The 13493-nt window shown below is 53.7% G+C and overlaps 1 protein-coding gene across 9 annotated transcripts in view; it reads left to right on the top strand.

Annotated features, from left to right (window-relative positions):
• Window positions 1-13493, top strand: part of KSR1 (kinase suppressor of ras 1) — a 208612-nt gene that overhangs the window by 127042 nt on the left and 68077 nt on the right. The window contains exon 1 of one of the 9 annotated variants that reach the window (XM_021067469.1): window positions 9911-12789. The exons of the other annotated variants lie outside the window; for them this stretch is intronic. The gene's annotated coding sequence lies outside the window, so the exon portion shown is untranslated. Of the gene's footprint in view, window positions 1-9910; window positions 12790-13493 lie in introns of those variants that run through there. 9 annotated transcript variants of the gene reach the window in all.

Consider the following 13493-nt stretch of genomic DNA (forward strand, 5'->3'; position numbering starts at 1 on the left):
GGGGGTTGGGGTCAGGGGGCAGAGCGCTGACAATTTGACTGGAGAAGCCTCGGTGTGCAGCTGCTACCACGACACAGTACACGTCGTGTGGCCTGAGGCACGTTACTTCCATCTGAGCCTTGGTTTCTCATCTCTGTAAAATGATGCGGAAGCACAGAGGTGAAGACGAGGATGGTCTCAGGGGGTCTGCGGGGAGGGTCGGTGAGAGGATATCTGTAAACTGTGAAGTGCGGCGACCAGGCGTGAAGCTTCCGCAGAAGAACCTGTAAGCTACACGGTCATCTCATTGGTGCCCTTCAAGCGAGAAAGGACGGTCATTGTCGCTGGTGGGGCATCCTGGTCTCACCTGGAACTCGGGGTGGTGGGTCAGTATCAGAGGTGTTGCTTAGATCTTGATGGTACAGAGTGGATTGTACAGGTGGTAGGAAGTACTGACCCGCCCTGTGCTCAGGGCTGCTTGTTTCTTCAGCCAGTTCTTCGCCTTGTTTCCTGGGGAGCTGCAGACGCGTCAGCAGATCAGTGATGGACCCCTGCAATCGGACACTCACCTTTTGAGGCCTTTCTTCCCCAACCCCCTGTCCCAGGCTCCCGGTCAGCTGTCAAAGCCATGGCCTCACCCACAGTTAAGGCCACAGAGAAGGGGGATGGGAAGAGATGTTTGCTGGACCCGTGGATCTGCCTTCACAGTGATCTCTGGAGGCTGACCTTCCCCTGCTTTACAGCAGGCGAGATCTAAAGGCTCAGAGACTTTCTGTCTATGGCCTTCGGTCCTTTAGCTGGTAGGAGGTGGGGGAGGTGAGATTTGAACTTGAGTCTCTCTGACTCTCGTCCCTGTGATCTTCCCCATGAAGGGATAGGAAAGAACGCGCTCTTCTCTTGCCAAACACCTGGGCCCGCCCTCCTTTAAGAGGCCACGTGCTTCCTGCTCTGCTTGTGGGCTGGAGATGGCTGCCTGGCCGAGCTGCTGGGCCTGGCCGCTCTGGCACGTCCTGCCTCTCACCAGCTTCTTTCTGTCCGACCCACCTCCAGGGCCCTGGAGGAGTTAGAGCTGCAACTGCTGGAGCCGTGGCTTTTGCTCTTGGGGAGGACAGGGCGCCTCTCTGCCTGGGGACAGGTTGGAGCTTGAGTGGGAAACACCTGGGCTGAGGGGCCTTTGCCACCTTGGACTTTTGGCCCAAGGCTTCTGACAGGTAGCCGGGCCCCCTCCCCCAAGCACCAAGCTCTAATAAGTTGAACAAAAGTTGGCGCATTTGCTGGAGAAACTCCACGCTCGGGCTTCCTGCGTTCCAGGATGCTGGGATGCCAGAAATTCCCTGGACAAGCCAGCAGGGAAGTCTTGTCTTTATAGTAAAAATGCTATTAAAACATCTCTAGAATCTGCTCTTTCCTTTCCACCCACACTGCCACTGACTAAATTACCTTTTGTTCTCATTTGCTGAATTGGATTGGCTCCTTAATCGACTTTCCTGGCTCTGGTTTCCCCACACCCACTTGCATCTGTCTTCCACATGGTTTCCAGAAGGATCATTCAGAAATGCAAATCGGAGCACGTTTCTTCCTTTGTGTTCCCACCCCGCCTGCAAGATTGAACGCATATGCCTTAGTGTGGCCTTCCTGGACCCTCCAGAACCTTCTGGGACCTGCGTGAGCTGGCCCTGCCCCCTAACTGACTTTGTTCCTTCTCCATTCCTAGTCTCCAGCTACTTGCTCTTTATGCTTTTTTTTTTTTTTTAAGGTTCTTCTGTGACACTGGCTTCTGCTCATGACATGCCCCCTCACTGGGGCCTTTCCTGCCCTTACCCTCTGTGTGCCACTCCCTGGCCCACCCCAACCCATTGAACTCATCCCGGGGCAAGCCTGTGGTGGCCCCAAGGTGGCGTGCTCCAGGTGGCATCAGCTGTCCTGGTCTAGAGGGCCTGAGGAGGCCTCAGGCACACACCCGGACCTTCCAGAGTTCCGAGGTCAGAGCGGCCAGAGCCCTGCCCAGCTTCCAGGGGCGAGGAAGTGGACCTTAGACGGGAGGAACACGGTCTTCTTGGCCACCTGTCATCCGCCATGGCGGCACACACTGCATCCTGGCCTCCGGACCCTGTGAGTGTCGAAGCGGGAGGACCAGCTCTCACCACCTTCTGGCGAGGACAGGGCCTCCTCCACCCGTTCTTTTGTACAAACGCAAGACACCCCACCTCCTGCTTCACCCCTGCCCTCACTGCGTGCACCCCTGGAAATTGGGTCATCTCCGTCTTCTGGGAACAGGGATGCAGTTGGGGGTTGTATTCCCAGGCTCTCAGCATCAGCGCTGCACTCAGGCTTTTCTAGTCAGATTGGCAGTGCTCTGTTCCCCACCCCAACCCCCAGAGCAGACAAAGTGACTTTAAGTTAATAGATTAAAACCAAGCACTCCTGAAACACTGAGTCCCACGGGGCCACCCCCAGCTGGGACCCCTCAGATGCCCCGTTTCACAGGGGTTCTGGGATGGCCATTCCACTACCCACAGCCTCCTTCTTAGGAAATCTTCCCAGCTCTCCTCTTAAGAGACAATTTTATCTGGGCAGAGGGAGATAAGGAAATACGGGGTTTAGGTGACCTGAGAAGGAAAACAGACCTGGAAACCAGGGTTGAAATTGCAGGGAGTTGAACTGACCTCAGCTCTGGGAGCGACATGAAGGTACTGAAAGGTCACACGGGTGGGTTATGGTACATCAGGTGCCTTTTTAAAGCATAGGTAGCTCTCCGAGCCTCGTTTCCTCATTTGTAAAATGAGATTAATAACAGTACCAAAGGTTGAAGTTCTTGACGTGGCTACAGGGTTAAGGATCTGGCATTGCTGTGAGCTGCGGTGTAGGTTGCAGAGATGCAGCTAGGATCTGGTGTTGCTGCGGTTGTGGGTAGGCCAGCAGCTGTAACTCCGTAATTCAATCCTGGGGACTTCCGTATGCCACAAGTGCGACCTTAAAAAGAAAAAAAAAAAAAAAATAGTACCAGAGGATTAATGTGGGTGTTAGATGAGACAATATACATGAGGTATGTAGCACGGTGCCTGGCACAGAGGCATATCCAGTTCAAAAACACTAGTGAACAGATGGGGTAAAAACAGTCCTGGAATACAAAAAGTACTTCAAAATGGTTTATAGACCTAAGCCCCAACAAAACTATAAAACTTACAGAATATAGAAGAACGACTCTGTGAATATGGACTTGGCAAGGATTTTTTAGCTAGGAAATAAATACAAACCCCCCCCCCAAAAAAAAGATAAATTAGCCTTCATAAAAATGTAGCTGCTCTTTGAAATTTGGAAAGACTTTTGGAGGAATCCTTTCAAGTGGCATGTGGTCCCAATAAGAATGGAGAGATAGGGAGTTCCCGTCGTGGCTCAGCAGAAGTGAACCTGACTAGTATCCATGAGGATTCGGGTTCCATCCCTGGCCTCACTCAGTGGGTGGGGGATCTGGCATTGCCCTGAGCTGTGGTGTAGGTCGCAGAGGAGGTTTGGATCCTGCTTTGCGGTGGCTGTGGTGTAGACTGGCAGCTACAGCTCTGATTCCACCCCTGGCCTAGGAACTTCCAAACTTCCATATGCTGCGGGTGTGGCCTTAAAAAAAGCAAAAACAAAAACCAAAAAGAATGGAGAGACATCTTCTTTTTGCTTTGAAAGGTTTTCTGGAAGCAAACAGGAAGCCTTAGAAGGTTTGGAAGGAGGTTTGAGGTAGTGCAGGCCTGATAAAAGTTAACAGTAAGGACTGCTTTCGGTTGCAAGTAATAGAAGATGTGACTTCCACAGACAGGCCCTTACATTTCTCCTGTTGTGAGAAGTTTGGGGTCTCTTGGCAGTGCTACTCTTCAAAGCAGGAGGGGGGACTGTGGGATGCCCCAGAGACTGGGCCACCTGTGAGGAAGGCAGGCACTTTCCCAGCATTTCCAGAGGACATGTCCTCATGCCTCATTGACCAGAACTGTGACACGTAGCTAATTTCAAGGGAAGCTGGAAGTGGGGCCCAGATCACCCCAAGAGCCATGCTGGGACCCCATCCCAGGTCGATCACGTGGACATAAAATTAGGGTTGAGAACCGTTGACTCAGACCAGTTCATCACCAGGCACAGTGCTATCTCCACCCACCCCCACCCCCCAAAAATCAGCCCTTGAATGAAAAAGAAGCCAGACACCCATCGTGCCAGAGGAATTTGCCATCACATTGGTCAACCTCTGGTATTCGAGGAGCTCACCTGTCCTTGCCCTGACCCCCGGCACTGTCCTTTATCCTTCCAAGATGGCCTCAGTCATGTTAGGCTAGGCAGTCATGTTCTCGGAAAAGAAGAACTCCTCTCTGCCCAGCATCTGGCACAACCTCCTATTCATAGCAAGTGCTTTCAGATCAGTTTGCAGTGTCTCCCCTTCCCCCGTCTCCCCTCTAGTAGCTTTCAGGCCCCCAGGTCTTCAGGGTAGGTAAAGGTGTGGGCCCATTGGCAGAAACCCACCTTCGTGTTAGGTGCAGCCTCTACCCTTTGTCCAGGCCTCCGTCTGGTAATTCACACCCAGGTCCCTCCCACTGTGCCACGTCTGGAATTCCCTGGGGTTACCTCTTGTGCCTGAGGGGTTGAGAGCTAATCATGCTCTGTGGGCTGGTGAACTTCAGACAAGCGCATGGAGTAAGTGTGTGAACTGGGACAAGGGCGGTGTCGATGGAGGGTCTGGTTTGTGGTTCCTAACACCTGCTCTCCCCGTTTCCCAGCAGGTGCATGGAGCACTGGGGCCAGCGGGGACGCTCAGAGGGTGGGCACACCTGCTCCCTTTCTTTGCCTCCCTCGGTCCTCCGGTCAGATCTGTCTGCGGTCAGATCCATCACCCCCACTTGTGTGAGTTTCTCAAGCTTGTGCACTAGTTGCTCATGGTCCCATCTTGGTGCCTCTTTTGGTGCTTAGTGACAGGAACAATTTTTTTTCAACCACTTGTTGATGGATGGATGCTGTGCAGAGGTTCTCCTTCCTTCTCTTGGGCCATCGCTTCAGATCTAGGACAGTTAGGGATTGAAGCGAGTGTCTGGCTTTCTCGTGATTTAGTCCGGTTTGTCCCCCCTGCCCCTAAGGACCACTGGTTCTAAAATGCACATGGGATATTGGGGGCTTATAGCGTTGAACTTTGCTGAGGCAGGAAACAAACCTGCCAAGGCAGCCCTGAGACTGTTCATTCACCGGCCTTTTCAGGCCAAGGTCACTTTCTGAAGCACACGTTCATTGGGCCCACCCTTGGCTTCTCAGCGGGGAGCTTGAGAAGGATATTTAGGTCAGGGGAGTGCCTTCCTCTTGAAAACCTTTCCTGCTGAGTCTCAAGGCCTCGGTGGAACATGAGACAGGATAGCAGGTGTTGCTGGGAAAACGCGGGCCCTTTGCCGTCCACCCTGGCCCAGCTTGAGCGCCCCCTTGCCCTGGAAGCTTAGTCCTTCTAAGCCTCATCAGTCCTCCTTTCCTGCCAACTCACACCTGGCACCCAAGCAATTAGAAGGAGTGATGCTATCTAATGGGGTGCTAATTGCACAGAGGAAATAAGCAAACTCCCCAATGCCTCTGGGCAGGGTCTCCTGCACCACTGCTGTGCTGGCCCTGGGCACCCACATCCATCAGCGAGGCCGCAGGCAGGTCCTGTGTTGTCTCAGCCTGGGTTCGAAGCTCCCATCTGCATTGGTTGTCAGGGCCCAGAGCCCGAAGCCCCAGTGGAGCCGGGGAGGGGGGAGGGAGGCCCTGAGTCCCCAGCCTTGGCCCTCTCACTCCTGGCCTCCTTGGGAACTGCTCCACTTGTGGTCTGGGGCAGACTTGTTTGTTTGTATTTGAAGTTCCCTGACTTCGAGTTTGACGTCAGGGCAGGGTTGCTGGTGGGAGGCTCGGTGGGGAGGTTGTCTCTGCACAAATGCACACGCCCGGTGGCTTCCACGGGAGAGCACGGGTGCATACCGGAGCGGGCACGGGATGGCTGGTTGTGAAACGCTGGGCTTGGGAAGTGAGGTCCCTTTCTCCTCTGCTCGCCTTGCTTTCCCTGGCATGCTCGCTCATTCTGCCCCTTGCCCGCCCATGGCAGCCCCCCTGGGTGCACTCCGGAGCCCTGAGGGCTGCCCGTCCGCACTTTTGGAGCAGAGCCCGTGCTTGGCCGCACCCGTGCGGGGAGCCTTCAGCTGCGTCACGACCCCCAGAGGCCTCCTTACAATCTCAGAAATCGTTTTGCAACACGCTGGCCGTGGCAGCCAGACCAGATTGCTTAGCAGGCTGGGTTGGCAGGAGGTCCCCAGAAGCACATTCCAGCTGCGGGGAGGAGTTGGGAGAAGGAAGGGGAATGACTGCAAGGCCTGGGCAGCGCCAGCCGGGGCTGGGGAGGGCACACCAGAGCTTCAGGGACCAGAGAAGGAAGCCTCGAGTAAGTCCCAAGAGCTTTGGCGGCTTCCTGAAGCTCTGGATGGGCTGGAAGGAGTCTTGGCACTAGCAAAGAGTGCTCTGGATATCTTTTTCTCTCAATTAAAAAAAATTTCTTTTAATCATTATTTTTAGGGCCACACCTGCTGCATATGGAAGTTCCCAGGCTAGGGATCAAGTGAGAGCTGCAGCTGCCAGCCTATGCCACAGTCATAACAACACAGGATCCAAGCCGCATCTGTGACCTGTGGCAACACTGGATCCTTAACCCACTGAGTGAGGCCAGGGATTGAACCTGCATTCTCATGGATACTAGTTGGGTTCTTAACCCGCTGAGCCACAACGGGAACTCCCTGGACATCCTCTTAAGAGTACAGTGGGCCCATCTGGGAGGAGGGAGCCAAGGTCCCTGAGGTATGGGTGAGTTGGAGGCTGATCCCCGGACGTGGCTGCTGGCTGGAGGGCTGAGCGAGCCGAGGAAAGGGCGTGGACATATGGCGGGGCTGTCCAGGTGCCTTGCCTCATTCCGCAAAGTACATAGGGGTCTCCTGGGAAGGGGTGACCCCAGGTGCCGACAGAGTGGTGACTAGCTTTAATGAGTTCAGAGCTGGTTTGGAGCCAGGGATCGGGAACAACCCAGAGAGTAGGTTCTTGCACGACAGGACCAGGCGTGGTGGCCCACGAGGGCTGGACACCTTTGGAGAGTATAGGGTAGTCTGTGGCTTTCATTCAGAAGCTACGCTGCATGAAACAGTCTGGACGTGGCTAGATCTGGGACTCGAAGCTGCACCAGAGAAAGACCCTGCCCACTGACACCTGGCTTGTGCCCGTCAGGACAGCTTAGATGAGCAGAGGGAGGCAGGAGTTGTTATTTGGGGAGATGGTGTGGAAGATAGAAATAGGCTCTGTGTTGAGGTCTGAGTCCCTTTGTGATTTGAAAAAGTTACAGAGCTCTCGGTACCTCAGTTTTATCTCCTGTAAGATGGGGAAAATAGGGAGTTCCCTGGTGGTGCAATGGATTAAGACCTGGTGTTGGCACTGCTGTGGCTCAGGTCACTGCAGTGGCACGGGTTTGATCCCTGGCCCCAGAACTTCTTCATGCCACAGACATGGTCAAAAACGAAAAAAGATAGGAATAATAATATACGCCTTTAAGTCTCATGGATTTCTTAGCACATGTGCTTTGACCGTTTACGAGTGACTGTGAGTGTTAAGCCGTACTTGTCATCACACTGAGCCTGGACTCAGAGTTGCGCGTGGCTGTTTGCAGGCTGGGTGGGCGGGTGTCCCTCAGCCAGTGAGTGAGCCAGGCCGGCTGCCCAGTACCCACATGTCGACATAGCTCTTGTTTTCTCCCATCAAGAGTCTAGAAGGATCTGTGACTTTTTCAGTTATACGAAATGGTTTTATGGGGAGGATGATAAGCTTAGGGGATCTGGGGTTGTGTGAAGGTTGGGACACCACTCTTACACTGCAGTGCTTATCTTCTGGAAATTTCATGGAGAATCCCAGGAGAGAGGGGAATAAGGTACTGCATAAATAGAGGAGATTATTGTCACTGCCAGGGCTGATAATCGAGAGTCAACACGATTTCCATAGTTAAGATGACCCGCTGCTGTATGTGGGAGTCCGGTGTCTGTCTCCGCCTGTGCCTGGGATTCATTGCCCATTTGCATTTCACTGTCTGTCACCTCCGTCCCCAGTGATGGCCCTGCCTGCCCTGCCTGAGACAGGAGGACCTGGGACTCCAAGACGGCAGTGATCTGCTTGGGGTCTTGCAGCACCAACAGGCTCAGGGTGACAGTTGTCTTGGCATCTGATCACTTCTGTAGCCTGGATCACAGATTACCCAAAAAAGAGACCTCCCCATCCCAGGCCCTGTGTTTGGGGTGCAGCTGACTTTGTTTGCAAAACCAGTTGTCTGGAAAAGATGTGTTTTCTGCAAAGGTGCGAAAGCCGGGGTGAGAAGCTCTCCACGTGGCTCCGGTTTTTCCTCACCAGGGCCTTGCTTGGGGGCTGAGCAGGACAAATATCAACAGCATCCTTTTTAGTGAGTGCTCTGCGTGTTCCCGACCTTAGACGAAGCCCTTGGCATTGATGAATCCTGCAGTGAATTTTCAGCAGAGCTATGGAGTGTGAATTATTTTGTCCACCTTGCAGGTGAGGGAGCTAAGAGGAAGTAAACTAGTCACTGTCACACAGCTGATAAGTGATAGCACCAGGGGTGGCTGCCCAGCCCATGCTCTCTGGCTGCCCAGCCCATGCTTCCCACTAGGGGTGATAGATTGGTTCAGTAATGGTAGGCCTGCCCCCCAACGATGAGAACAGGTGCTGGTGCTAAACAGGAGGCCTGGGCAGCCCCCCACCGTGGAACGTTTGCCCAGTCATTACTGCTGCCCCGCCTGGCCAGTCCGGCACAGTGGCTGGCCCCCATCCAGCCACCCTTAGACAACCACTTTGGCCAGCATTGCCCTCTCTCATTTGTAGGCAAGGCAGCCACCGCTCTGGCCCCTTGGTGGCCGCCCCCAAGGATGTGGGTTCTGCAGCTGCAGAGGGGCTTGTGTCTCAGACCAGCCTGGCCCGTGGGTCACCTGTGACAGCCACGATGCAGTCTGAAGGGTGAATCTGGAGTCTAAGGGTGCAGGGAGGCAGGTTTGGGTCCAATGTGAAGGAAGAGTGATGAGGAAAGTCTTTCCCAGGAGAGGCTGCGGGCCTCGCACTGGAAAACTTAGAGCAGAGCTGAGCGGAAGGCGTCTCGTGTTCCCGAACCCCTTGCAGTTCTGGGAACTGCGTCCTTTCCCCATGGAGGCTTCTGTCAGTGGCATGTGCTTTGGGAGATCTGACTGTGTCTGATCTTCAGGGGTGTCTGGCCAGCCTCACCCCCATGGACGCGAGGCTCACAGCAGCCTCATCCGGGAGACCTGTGGGGGAGTCATGTCAGAGCAGCCGCTGTGGCAGGTTATATTTGAGGTTGATCAGGTGCCAGGCTGGGCTGCGGGTGCTCATCCAAGGCAAACAGCTTCACCAGTCGATGCCGTTCCACTCCAACCACCGCCTCTGGTGCTGATGGTGGGGGTGCGAGCATTCCGAGAAGAAGGGGGGCTCAGGTTCCCTGGAGGCAACCTGTGAACTGGGTCCTGACCCTCAGACCTTTAAAATGAATGAATGTCCCTGCTCTGTATCACCCGCGTTGTCCTAAAGACCAGCGCCAGCATTTGGGTCTTCTGTAGCCCCATCTCCAGAGTGAGTACGACACCCATCACAGCTGCCACTGAGTGCATTTCCTTATTCTGGGCACTGTGCTGGGCATTTTTTTTTTTTTTGTCTTTTTTTGCAGGGGGGTGCTCACTCGTGGCATATGGAGGTTCCCAGGCTAGGGGTCGAATTGGAGCTGTAGCCACTGGCCTACGACACAGTCATAGCAATGTCAGATCCAAGCCATGTCTGTGACCTACATCACAGCTCATGGCACTGCCAGATCCTTAACCCACTGGCAGGGCCAGGGATCGAACCGCGTCCTCATGGGTACCAGTCAGATTCGTTTCTGCTGTGCCATGATGGGAATTCCCTCCTGGACATCTTACATCCACATTTTCTCATTAAATTTTCACAATAGCCCTTTGAGGGAGATCAGCCCCATTTTACAGGTGGGGAAACTGAGGCTGACACGTTCAATCTGTGTTCACTTGCTGAGAGAGCGTGGTGGCAAGGGGTCCTGAGGCCACATCAACTGGCTCGAGAGCTGGAGTTCCTCCTCAGAGCTGCACCATGTCTTGGATGTAGTTGGTGTAAACAGCAGTAACCTACTGGTGCCTGTGTTCTTGTTCTTGGTCCAAGCCCTTTCACATATGGTTACTTTGGCCCCAATTTCCATAAAATGATACCCTTTTTTATGGCGAGATTGAAGCTGAGCTAAGGGTTTCCCCAGGAGACTTGATCTTAAGTGTCAGAGCTGGGACCAGAGCCTCGGTCTTGCCGCCTAGGACACTTAGTGAGCGCCTGCTGGGTACGGTGTCTCGGTGATAGCCACCAGCTGTTTGTGGGCTGACAGGATGCTCTTCTGCTCCTTCTATAAATCAGGCTGAGCGTCAGGGCAGGGGCGGGTTGCACACTCGTGAAGCAAAAGAATATTGGAGGCCCAGGAAGACTTTTGTTCCAGCCCAGGGTTCCCCCTGCGGCCAGAGTGCTCATGGCTCTTCCCCTCTCGAGGCTAGTCCCTTCGCTGAAACCCCAGGTGCTCTTCTGTTCTGCAGAATTTATATCTTGCGGTTTTGTGGTTAAGAGAAAATGACGCTACCCATGAAAGGCTCTCTTGGAGGCCCCTGGGGCTGGGCCAGGAGGCCCCTCTGTGGTTTGCCTGGGAAAGTAGCCCCTGGGTGCTTCTGCAACAGTGACCAACTTTCCAAAAAGTAAGAGCAGCCTTATTTTGCTCGGATGGGAGTGGCTGCCCCTCATCCAGCAGAACCCAGATCAGCAGGTGTGTCCTTTCTTCTTTAGAAGTTCCAGGAAACAGCAGCTGCCAGGACACCAGCAGTTGGGTCAGTGCGCACCGAGACCCGTGCCCTCTCCTGGTCCCCACACAGCCCGCCGGGTTGTTACAAGGGTGCAAGTGAGGAACCCCTTTCTGTGCTGCAGGGTTCAGCAGAGCCCCAGGCAGGTTTCAACCTGCTCTGGGCTGTCCAGTGGGGATCTCTAGTAGCCTTTTCTTTAAAGTGGGATTTATTTTATTTATAAAATATGTTTTTTTTTTTTCCTAGTAGTCTTTTAAAAAGAAACTCTTCACTTCTCTTCGGGGGAAACTCGCCCTGTTTTTTGAGACTCTCAGGCTCCTGAGCCATCATTTTCCTAATTGGCATTTGTTTCCCACTGTTATCTCCATAAATGTGTGTGTCTGGCAGGGCTACAGAATGTATTGTGGTTCATGTGTCTGTTCATTCACCAAAGGTTTTACAACAGCAAACCACGTGCCACGTGCTGTGCTGCCTCCTGGGGTCTAGTGGTGATCAGGTGACCAAGAACACAGACCAGGCACCTGGCCTCGCGGAGTTTTCTGTCTCAAGAAAGAAGCAGGGGAGTTCCCTGGTGCTACAGCAGGTTAAGGATTTGGTGTTGTCACCGCAGTGGTTTGGGTCACTGCTGTGGCGTGGGTTCCATCTCTGGCCTGGGAACTTCCACATGCTGCAGGTGTGGCCAAAAAAACCCCAAAACAAAACAGGAAGCAGGAGAGTAAAATAGAAGAACTGCAGTGTGTGATCTGATGGAGGAGAAGGGCTGAAGGGCTTGGGGGAGGCTTCCTGGAGGAATGGATGTCTAGGCTGAGTTGTGGAGCCTGAGGGGTCACTGGGAAGAGACCCCTCAAGGGCTGAGGGCTTTGAGCCTGAAAAGGGCTGGACATGTTAGAGGGGCTGAACTAGAGGAAGCCCCAAACACCGGCTCATTGCCAAGGCCAGGTTGGCTGATCTCAGTGATGACCTGTGATGGCCAAAGTCTTACCCAGAACGGACGGCTTATTCATCAGCTCCGGAGGTATGGCCCTCAAAACCCTCAGGCCAATGACAGGCAGCCCTCGTTGCCACAGATGTTAAGGCCAGCAGCCCAGCCTCTTTGGTTAATGTGGAAAAGAATGGTTTTAACTTTGCACAGTTAATTGATGGCCCTGTTTTTGGTCAGCAGTTTGATGCTGTGGTTTGAGAGCAGTTTGGAGAGGAGGGCAGGCCTGGCTGTGGGAAACCTTTTACCACGGGAAGGAGGTCCCTGTGTTTCCTTCCCTCCTTCCTTCCCCAGGGATCTCTGAGCACATGTTACATGCCGGATGCAGTCATCAGTGTTGGGGGGGGACAGTCAAATGAGGTGGACGAGGTCCCTGCCCTGATGTATAATAATGGGGGACTAACCTAGTCTTTGGGCGGGGGGGCTGGTTCAATCCTGGTTCCAGCTGGTTCAGTCCTCCCAACCAGCTGTGAGCTAGTATCTGCATCACTATCGGACAGATGAGAGAACCAAGACTCAGATAAATTACCACACTTCCCTAAGGTCACACAGCTGTTAAGTGGCAGAACCTCAATTCAAACCCAGGTTCTGTTCAACTCCAAAGCCTGTGTGGTGTCCTCTGCCCTGGGAGCTTGAATATGTTGGGGGAGACCCTATCAGAAGCTCGAACATGAGCCCCCACCCCACCTTACCCCCTGCCGTGATGGGGGCCACCAGAGAGGTGTAGACAGCGTAACTCAGAAGGGGAGACAGGGAATTCTGATTAGCCCAGGATGTCTTGTCCAGGCTTAGGACACCGTAGCTGGCGGAGAGAACGACTTCCGGTCAAAACGGACAGTTTGAGCAGAGGCCCCGGGGGTAGGAAAGCACAGAAGTCATTTGACGACCAGCTCCCAGGTGAGTGTACGCCCGGAGCGCTGGAGGGGAGTGGAGATGAGCCTGGGAAAGAAAGTGGGGCCTTGCATTTAGAATTGGCCTCTGGTCACACGGGGAGGGACGGATCAGCACAGGGTGAGCCCAGATGAGGGCTGTGAGTGCCTCTCCTTAGCCCCGAAGGATAAAAGCAGCACCTGTGTGTTCACGTTTGTTAGCTTTGTGCTCTGAAGATGCTCCCAGGGGTTTAGGTTCCAAACTAGGACAGCCAGTATTACGCTTCTTATGTGGCAATCTGGAATTGCCAGCCTCGGCAGAGAGTGTTCCATTAGCAATGTCTGCTCAGAGGTGGGAAGCCCAGCAGAGAGCATTCGATTAGCAATGTCTGCTCTGGGTATCTGAGAGGCATGTGGTACAGGAATGCCCTGGGGTTTTTGCCTTTGTCCAGGTTTCACTAAACATCCAAGCTGTACAAGGAGTGGGATTATTGTTATTCTTACTCAGTGTTTCCCCTCTAGCACTTACTTGTCCCTGCTTGCTGCTGAGCCTTCTGAGTTAACAGAGCTCAAGGCCTGTGAAAGGACCCCTGCCCAAGTCTAGCAGATAATAGCCTGGGACCAAACACATGTCTGGGGGAAATTTCAGAAAGACTGATATAGAAACAATGGTTTTGTTGTGAAAATGAGTCTCATTTCATGCCCCACATTCTCCTGTCCCTAAGGGTTCCT

The sequence above is a fragment of the Sus scrofa genome, chromosome 12 (assembly GCF_000003025.6).
Source record: "Sus scrofa isolate TJ Tabasco breed Duroc chromosome 12, Sscrofa11.1, whole genome shotgun sequence".
In the NCBI taxonomy this organism is placed as follows: domain Eukaryota; kingdom Metazoa; phylum Chordata; class Mammalia; order Artiodactyla; family Suidae; genus Sus; species Sus scrofa.